The 8,968-nt window shown below is 41.6% G+C and overlaps 1 pseudogene; it reads right to left on the minus strand.

Annotated features, from left to right (window-relative positions):
• LOC125532891 overlaps positions 1-8,696 on the minus strand; it is a 60,722-nt pseudogene extending 52,026 nt beyond the window's left edge.
• Between the last annotated feature and the right edge of the window lie 272 nt (positions 8,697-8,968).

Here is an 8,968-nt window from a genome sequence, read left to right on the forward strand (position 1 = left end):
AATTTCATGAAACTTTTCATAATCTTCAGACATGTCTGTCTTGCCCTCCACTCCCAGGATGTCCCTTTTTCCTGAAAGAACTATGTGGCGCTTTGGCTCATCGTATGATGTATTCGCTTCCTTATCTTTTCTTTTTCTCGGTTTGGTAGACATGTCCTTCACATAGATAACCTGTGCCACATCATTGGCTAGGACGAACGGTTCGTCAGTGTACCCAAGATTTTTCGGATCCACTGTTGTCATTCCGTACTGTGGGTCTACCTGTACCCCGCCTTCTGACAGATTGACTCATTTGCACTTAAACAAAGGGACCTTAAAATCATGTCCGTAGTCAAGTTCCCATATGTCCACTATGTAACCATAATATGTGTCCTTTCCCCTCTCGGTTGCTGCATCAAAGCGAACACCGCTGTTTTGGTTGGTGCTCTTTTGATCTTGGGCGATCGTGTAAAATGTATTCCCATTTATCTCGTATACTTTGTAAGTCAATACAGTCAAAGATGGTCTCCTAGACAACAAGTACAGCTCATCACAAACAGTGTTGTCACCTCTGAGACGTGTTTCCAACCAACTGCTGAAAGTCCTGATGTGTTCACATGTAATCCAGTCGTCGCACTGCTCCGGGTGTTTGGAGCGCAGACTATTCTCTTGTGTTCATCGACATACGGAGTCACCAAGGTAGAGTTCTGTAGAACTGTGTAGTGTGCTTGAGACCAAGAATATCCATCCCTGCATATTATTGAGTCACTTCCAAGAGTGACTTTTCCAGTCAGTATCCCCTCATACCGCGATTTAAGGAGACCTATCTTCTTAAGGCCAGGAATGAAGTCAACACAAAACCCGATGACATCCTCTGTTTGATGGCCCATGGAGATGCTTCCTTCTGGCCTAGCGCGGTTACGGACATATTTCTTTAGGACTCCCATGAACCTCTCAAAGGGGAACATATTGTGTAGAAATACGGGCCTAGAATGACAATCTCGTCGACTAGATGAACTAGGACGTGCGTCATGATATTGAAGAAGGATGGTGGGAACACCAGCTCGAAACTGACAAGACATTGCGCCACATCACTCCTTAGCCTTGGTACGATTTCTGGATCGATCACCTTCTGAGAGATTGCATTGAGGAATGCACATAGCTTCACAATGGCTAATCGGACGTTTTCCGGTAGAAGCCCCCTCAATGCAACCGGAAGCAGTTGCGTCATAATCACGTGGCAGTCATGAGACTTTAGGTTCTGGAACTTTTTCTCTGGCATATTTATTATTCCCTTTATATTCGACAAGAAGCCAGTCGGGACCTTCATACTGAGCAGGCATTCAAAGAATATTTCTTTCTCTTCTTTCGTAAGAGCGTAGCTGGCAGGACCTTCATACTGCTTCGGAGGCATGCCGTCTTTTTCGTGCAAACGTTGCAGTTCCTCCCATGCCTCAGGTGTATCTTTTGTCTTTCCATACACGCCCAAGAAGCCTAGCAGGTTCACGCAAAGGTTCTTCGTCACGTGCATCACGTCGATTGAAGAGCGGACATCTAGGTCTTTCCAGTAGGGTAGGTCCCAAAATATAGATTTCTTCTTCCACATGGGTGCGTGTCCCTCAGCGTCATTCGGAACAGCTAGTGCGCCGGGACCCTTTCCAAAGATTACGTGTAAATCATTGACCATAGCAAGTATGTGATCACCGGTACGCATGGCAGACTTCTTCCGGTGATCTGCCTCGCCTTTGAAATGCTTGCCTTTCTTTCAACATTGATGGTTGGTCGGAAGAAATCGACGATGGCCCAGGTACACATTCTTCCTGCATTTGTCCAGGTATATACTTTCAGTGTCATCTAAACAGTGCGTGCATGCGTGGTATCCTTTGTTTGTCTGTCCTGAAAGGTTACTGAGAGCGGGCCAATCGTTGATGGTCACGAACAGCAACGCCTTTAGGTTAAATTCCTCCTGTCTGTGCTCATCCCATGTACGTACACCGTTTCCATTCCACAGCTGTAAAAGTTCTTCAACTATTGGCCTTAGGTACACATCAATGTCGTTGCCGGGTTGCTTAGGGCCTTGGATGAGAACTGGCATCATAATGAACTTCCGCTTCATGCACATCCAAGGAGGAAGGTTATACATACATAGAGTCACGGGCCAGGTGCTGTGATTGCTGCTCTGCTCCCCAAAAGGATTAATGCCATCCACGCTTAAAGCAAACCATACGTTCCTTGGATCCTTTGCAAACTCATCCCAGTACTTTCTCTCGATTTTTCTCCACTGCGACCCGTCAGCGGGTGCTCTCAACTTCCCGTCTTTCTTACGGTCCTCACTGTGCCATCGCATCAACTTGGCATGCTCTCCGTTTCTGAACAAACGTTTCAACCGTGGTATTATAGGAGCATACCACATCACCTTCGCAGAAACCCTCTTCCTGGGGGGCTCGCCATCAACATCACTAGGGTCATCTCGTCTGATCTTATACCGCAATGCACCGCATACCGGGCATGCGTTCAGATCCTTGTATGCACCGCGGTAGAGGATGCATTCATTAGGGCATGCATGTATCTTCTCCACCTCCAATCCTAGAGGGCATACGACCTTCTTTGCTGTGTATGTACTGTCGGACAATTCGTTATCCTTTGGAAGCTTCTTCTTCAATATTTTCAGTAGCTTCTCAAATCCTTTGTCAGGCACAACATTCTCTGCCTTCCACTACAGCAATTCCAGTACGGCACCGAGCTTTGTGTTGCCATCTTCGCAATTGGGGTACAACCCTTTTTTGTGATCCTCTAACATGCGATCGAACTTCAGCTTCTCCTTTTGACTTTCGCATTGCGTCCTTGCATCGACAATGACCCGGCGGAGATCATCATCATCGGGCACATCATCTGGTTCCTCTTGATCTTCAGCAGCTTCACCCATTGCAGCATCATTGGCCACATCGTCTGGTTCCTCTTGATCTTCACCAGCTCCCCCCATTGCAGCATCACCGTATTCAGGGGGCACATAGTTGTTATCATACTCTTGTTCTTCGCCGTCTTCCATCATAACCCCTGTTTCTCCGTGCCTCATCCAACCATTATAGTGTGGCATGAAACCCTTGTAAAGCAGGTGGGAGTGAAGGATTTTCCGGTTAGAGTAAGACATCGTATTCCCACATTCAGTGCATGGACAACACATAAAACCATTCCGCTTGTTCGCCTCAGCCGCATCGAGAAACTCATGCATGCCCTTAATGTACTCGGAGGTGTGTCTGTCACCGTACATCCATTGTCGGTTCATCTGCGTGCATTATATATAATTAAGTGTCCAAATTAATAGAAGTTCATCATCACATTAAAACCAAAGTACATACATAGTTCTCATCTAACAACATATAGCTCTCCAGAGCATCTAATTAATTAAACCATACATTGAAACTATGTAAAACATTTCAATGCGAAAACAAATGCGATCATAATCGCAACCAAGGTAACAATTGATCCAACGGCATAATGATACCAAGCCTCGGTATGAATGGCATATTTTCTAATCCTTCTAATCTTCAAGCGCATTGCATCCATCTTGATCTTGTGATCATCGACGACATTCGCAACATGCAACTCCAATATCATCTTCTCCTCCTCAATTTTTTTCCTTCAAGAAATTGTTTTCTTCTTCAACTAAATTTAACCTCTCGATAATAGGGTCGGTTGGAATTTCCGGTTCACATACATCCTAGATAAATAAAATCTATGTCATGTTGGTCGGTATAATTTTCATAAACAATAAATGAACCAATAGTTATAAAGATAATATATATACCACATCCGAATCATAGACAGGGCGAGGGCCGACGAGGGCGGATACCAAAACCATCGCACTATATAAGATGAAATAATAAAAGTAATAAAATAATACAAGTATCTATGTAAACATACAAGTAAGAATTTCTTTTCCTTTCAGAAAGAAGATAAGAACAAGAGGCTCACCACGGTGGTGCCGGCGATGAGCTCGGCGCGGGTGATCGACGACGGTGAAGACGGGGACAGGGCGTGACGGACCGCTAAACCTAGACAAATATTGAGGAAAATGGAGCTTGGAGGTCGAGCTTGGAGAGGAGAAAGCTTAAGTAGTGTGGCTCGGGCATTCCATTGAACACCTTGTGTGCATAGGAGGTGAGTTAGAGCACCACCAAGCCCTCTCCCCCTCGGCCAGAAAAAACAGAGCAGTGTGCTCTGCTCTTACGCGAGGGGGTATATATAGGCACCTCATTGGTCCCGGTTGGTGGCATGAACCGGGACTAAAGGGGAGCCTTTGGTCCCGGTTGAAGCCACCAACCGGGACCAATGGTGATGGGCCAGGAGCGAGGCCCATTGGTCCCAGTTCATCCCACCAACCGGGACCAAAAGGTCCAAACGAACCGGGACCAATGGCCCACGTGGCCCGGCCGCCCCCCTGGGCTCACGAACCGGATCCAATGCCCCCATTGGTCCCGGTTCTGTACTGAACCGGGACTAATGGGCTGACCCGTCCTGGACCTTTGCCCCCTTTTCTACTAGTGAAGTGACCTCTCTTCTGGCAAATTCATCTCATGCAGTCGAACTAACGAAACTAGTCACAATATAAAATTTCTTTTTTTCCTACCATCTTTCTTTAGTTTTCTCTTCCCCTTTTGTATAGTTTGTATAGCTTTGGTTTTTTGTTAAGTTGTTGTGAACTCTTTTCTACACCATTTATTTGAAAATTAATAAAAATACGCAAAAGAGTCATGTTGTTTACCTAAACAAAGTCGCACTGCAAATACTAATGCTATATAACTCCAGTGCATGAATATATATAATTGATAATACAGTTTTATTTCTGAAAAATATAAGTTTTTTGTGTAAATATAAATATATGTTACACATATGATTAATTTGTGGCATTATGATCTGGCCTCACCACATAGTTCGCGCTAGCTTGGCATGATTATATTTCAACAATGCTGCTCATCCATAGATAGACAATCGAGACTTCTAACAAATAAAATGAATTGTAACTTCAATGGTAATATTCTATAATAGTATAATTAACAAAGTAATCCTAAAAATATCCTAGAAATTCTGTCATGAATTGAAAAAGAAAGAACAATCTATTTAGTGCGAACAATTCATTACTTTGTTAAAGAAAGAACAACTCTAGAAATTCTGTCATGACTTAGATCACTTTCTTCATTTCTGATACCATTTCTAGTCTTTTTCTTATTATATATGAGCACTAGTATATACCATGATCTAAGTCATGTTGGACAATGCATATTAGATCCAAGCTATTTAGAATCAATAAAGATGCATATATTGTACCTTTTTCCAATTGAGGTTGACATTTCTAGCTGTTTTAGTGCATAAACAAAATGGGGCTCTTCAGAAGCCTTAAACCAATTTCCAGATATAAAACTTACCAACTACTTTTTTTAAGACACATCCAACTAAACATTCCATTAGTTCCATGGGTGACTTCCAATTGACACTCTAACGGTTAGGTGACCGTATTACGTGTTGTTGCTTTAAATAGCATATTGATCGGCCACCAATCCCCAATTTAGTTGCTTTAGGCTACCAGTTTTGAAGATGATATTTGGACTAACAATTTTGGTGTAATCATGTTGCCTCAGGTCACATTGATTATACTCCCTCTGTCCCAAAATTCTTGTTTTAAATTTGTTTAGATACGGATGTATCTAACGTAACTAGATACATCCATATTTAGACAAATCTAAGAAAATAATTTTGGGAGAGGGGGAGTATAAAACTATGGTATCTTGAGAAAATTACTAAACTCATATGTTTGAGTTAGAGGAAAAAACTGCGGGTTGTCAAAATTTAAATATTACACTTATATATTAAACTATAAAACATACTTACTTCGTCCGTAATTACTTGTTGGAGAAATGGATGTATCTAGACGTATTTTAGTTCTAGATACATTCATTTTTATTCGTCTTGACGACAAGTAATTCCGGACAGAGAGAGTAGCAATCTAATATATTATATACTTAAAACAAGAGAAAAATAAGACATCACATTCGTCCATATATGCCAATATTTTTACACCGTTCGATTAGAATAATAATGGCTGAGATTTAAAGGTTACACAACATTGTAATATATATGTACATGTAATATTAAACTACTATGTTCTCACGCTATATGCATATAAGCATAAGGTATGCACACGAAAAACATGAATCAATCCAGTTGTATTGAGACTGGGATAGCAGTAGGAAACACACGTTGTAATCCGGATGTGATTTGACTAGGATAGCAACTCATGCATGACCAACGTATGCACATGCATATATAGAAATAATAATAAATATATATATTATATAATTATATTTTTCAGGGATATAATTATATAATTAAAACATAAGACAAATGAAACACCACGTTAATCCACATAAGCTAAAGAATTATGCTCTCTTGATTTTAATTAGAACGGCTCATATTTAAAGGTATATAGATACATACAACATAACAGTGTGTGTCAATTTTGGATCTAACACGTACAACCATATATGTTCTTTTTTTCTTAAAGCCACGTACAACCATACACTAATACAGCGAGGTGCTATAAAAACGGATTTTAACCCCTTTCCACGACGGCATTTGGAACCGTCGTCAAGTGAGTGTGGGCGATATGGGGTCCTTTCCAACATGACCCAGAAATCGTCAAGGATAGGCCCTCCTGGCACACACGCTCGGCAAAATGAGCTTGTGTGCGGTCGGGCAAGGCATTGAAACCCAATCGTTTTCGTTCGTATGTACATCCCACACAGTTAATTTCAAACAAAAGTTTCTATTTGTTATGTACATTCCACACAGTCAATTCAAGGAATACTTTTCCGTTTTTATGTACATCCCACAAAGTCAATTCAGGGAAAACGTTTTCGTTCGTATGTACATCTCACACAGTCAATTCAGGGAAAACATTTCCGTTCGTATGTACATCACACACAGTTTTATACATAGACTCGTACGTGATAGGTGTAACTATCACACACGTTCTACCTTGGTTAACCGTTTGCTTTTATTCAACTATATCACACACGATTTGATGAAAAAACTGTGTGGCATTGGGCTATTAATCACAAACGCTTTTATTGTTAGAACCGTTTGCAAAGTTCCATGACCCATTTAGCAGGTTTATTAGTTTATAATTAATAATTCCAATATTACGAAAATTCACATTTCATATCGAACAGCTGTTTGCCAATTTCATATCATGCAATATATTTTACCATCACAGTACGATAACTACCTGAAAACAACAAAGTACAACATATAGCTAGTTCAGCTTCATAAGAACAATATTAGAACAATATATTCATTTCCCTAATCGAGATCATCCAGACTCGTCTTATCCATCTCCGCTTCCAGTTCAGTGAGAACCTATTTTGCACTGGCCAACTGGGAAAGTGCCTCCTCCTTCGCCAACACCATCTTAGCAAAGTATGATTTAAAAAATCTGATCTCATTCTCCACCTTCCTCTTTTTATCTCGCATCTTCAAATATTCTTCAGCATTGACAACACTTTCTCTAAGCCTACCCCTGTTCTCTTCCTCATACATGCTCCAGAGCTTTGCTAGGCACATCTTCAAAGACTGTGGCCACTCTTAATCAACCCACTCCAAGTAAGAACACTTCCGTTCATCCTATAATATTTAAAACTAGATCAGTAACAATTGTAGGGAAAATGGGTTTATAGAAACATAGAAAATCACCAATACTTATTTTGAAGAACTGAAGAAACAAGTTAATTATGACATATCTTCTCAAAAAGATCAATGTGTAAATGAATTAATTGCTACTGAGACAATAACCAAATTCTGAAACATCAGAAGCTATAATTAACTACAACAACGCTACAAGTTCTTACTCATGTACTATAAATAACAAATTGAATATTTTATAAGGAACGTAAATATAACTGCAATAGCATAACGACAGTGTTTGGATGACAGCAAATTGATACTAATAGGTGTGTACATGCACAAATTTAGTAACATACAACTAATAGCACTAAACCGGTGTAAAGACAACTGGTGCTACATCTCGCACCGGTGCTCTGCACTGGCGAGTTGATGCAGCGGAAAAAAAATCAGGGACCCAGACTCCGGAGCACCTAGTTGCTCCGATGCCCAGTTCCTTCGTGCCATAAAGATTTAGTATTTTACTGCTTGGCTGCTCAGATGTGTGGACTAAAGTTGGCTGCACAAACTGCCGAAGCAGTGCCAAATAATTTTCTAATTGCACTGCTGATGAAATGGCAACATTTTTAGATACTAGGTATAAACTGTGACACTGTCTTAGGATGCGTTTAGTTGAAGGTGTGGTATGAATGGGTTGGGACCGTGACAGTGTCTGAATCACATCTAACAAATGATTTCTAGCAACAAAAGAGGGTCTAACCTTCTCTGCACATGCCAGATACTTCCTCCCACTGTCCACAGATTCAAACGGAACTAGCTTCACGCATGGAGATTGATGGTGACAATGAGCAGACGAATCTTCAGCCACCGCGCTCCATTCATTGCAACTGATGGTCCTAGGGAGCTACAAGAGGAATAAATGACTCAAATCGACCGCCGGATTAAAATACTTCATTCCAAGTCATAGCCCGAGAGAGAGAAGAGAGGCATACCTGGGTGGTGAAGGAGTCATCGTCGGAGAGGTCATTGAAGAAGACCATGGCGACCCCGGCGGTAGGATGTGAGACGGCGAGAGCGAGGAAGCGGCTATAGCTTAGGAAGGAAGGAACGAAGGAAGGAGGAAACAGGGGAAATGTGACTTGTGGTCAGGGGAAAAGGGGGTGGGGAACGGGGTCGGGGGTAGATATTTCGGCGTAGGACAAAAAATTTAAAATGTGGAGGGAAACTTTCCGCGCGGTGCCGCCGGACACCATTCACTTTGAACGATTATGTGCACTGCAAACGATTTTCCTCTGCTTTACGTGCATGGGAT

The sequence above is a fragment of the Triticum urartu genome, chromosome 1, assembly GCF_003073215.2.
Source record: "Triticum urartu cultivar G1812 chromosome 1, Tu2.1, whole genome shotgun sequence".
NCBI classification, from domain to species: Eukaryota; Viridiplantae; Streptophyta; class Magnoliopsida; order Poales; family Poaceae; genus Triticum; species Triticum urartu.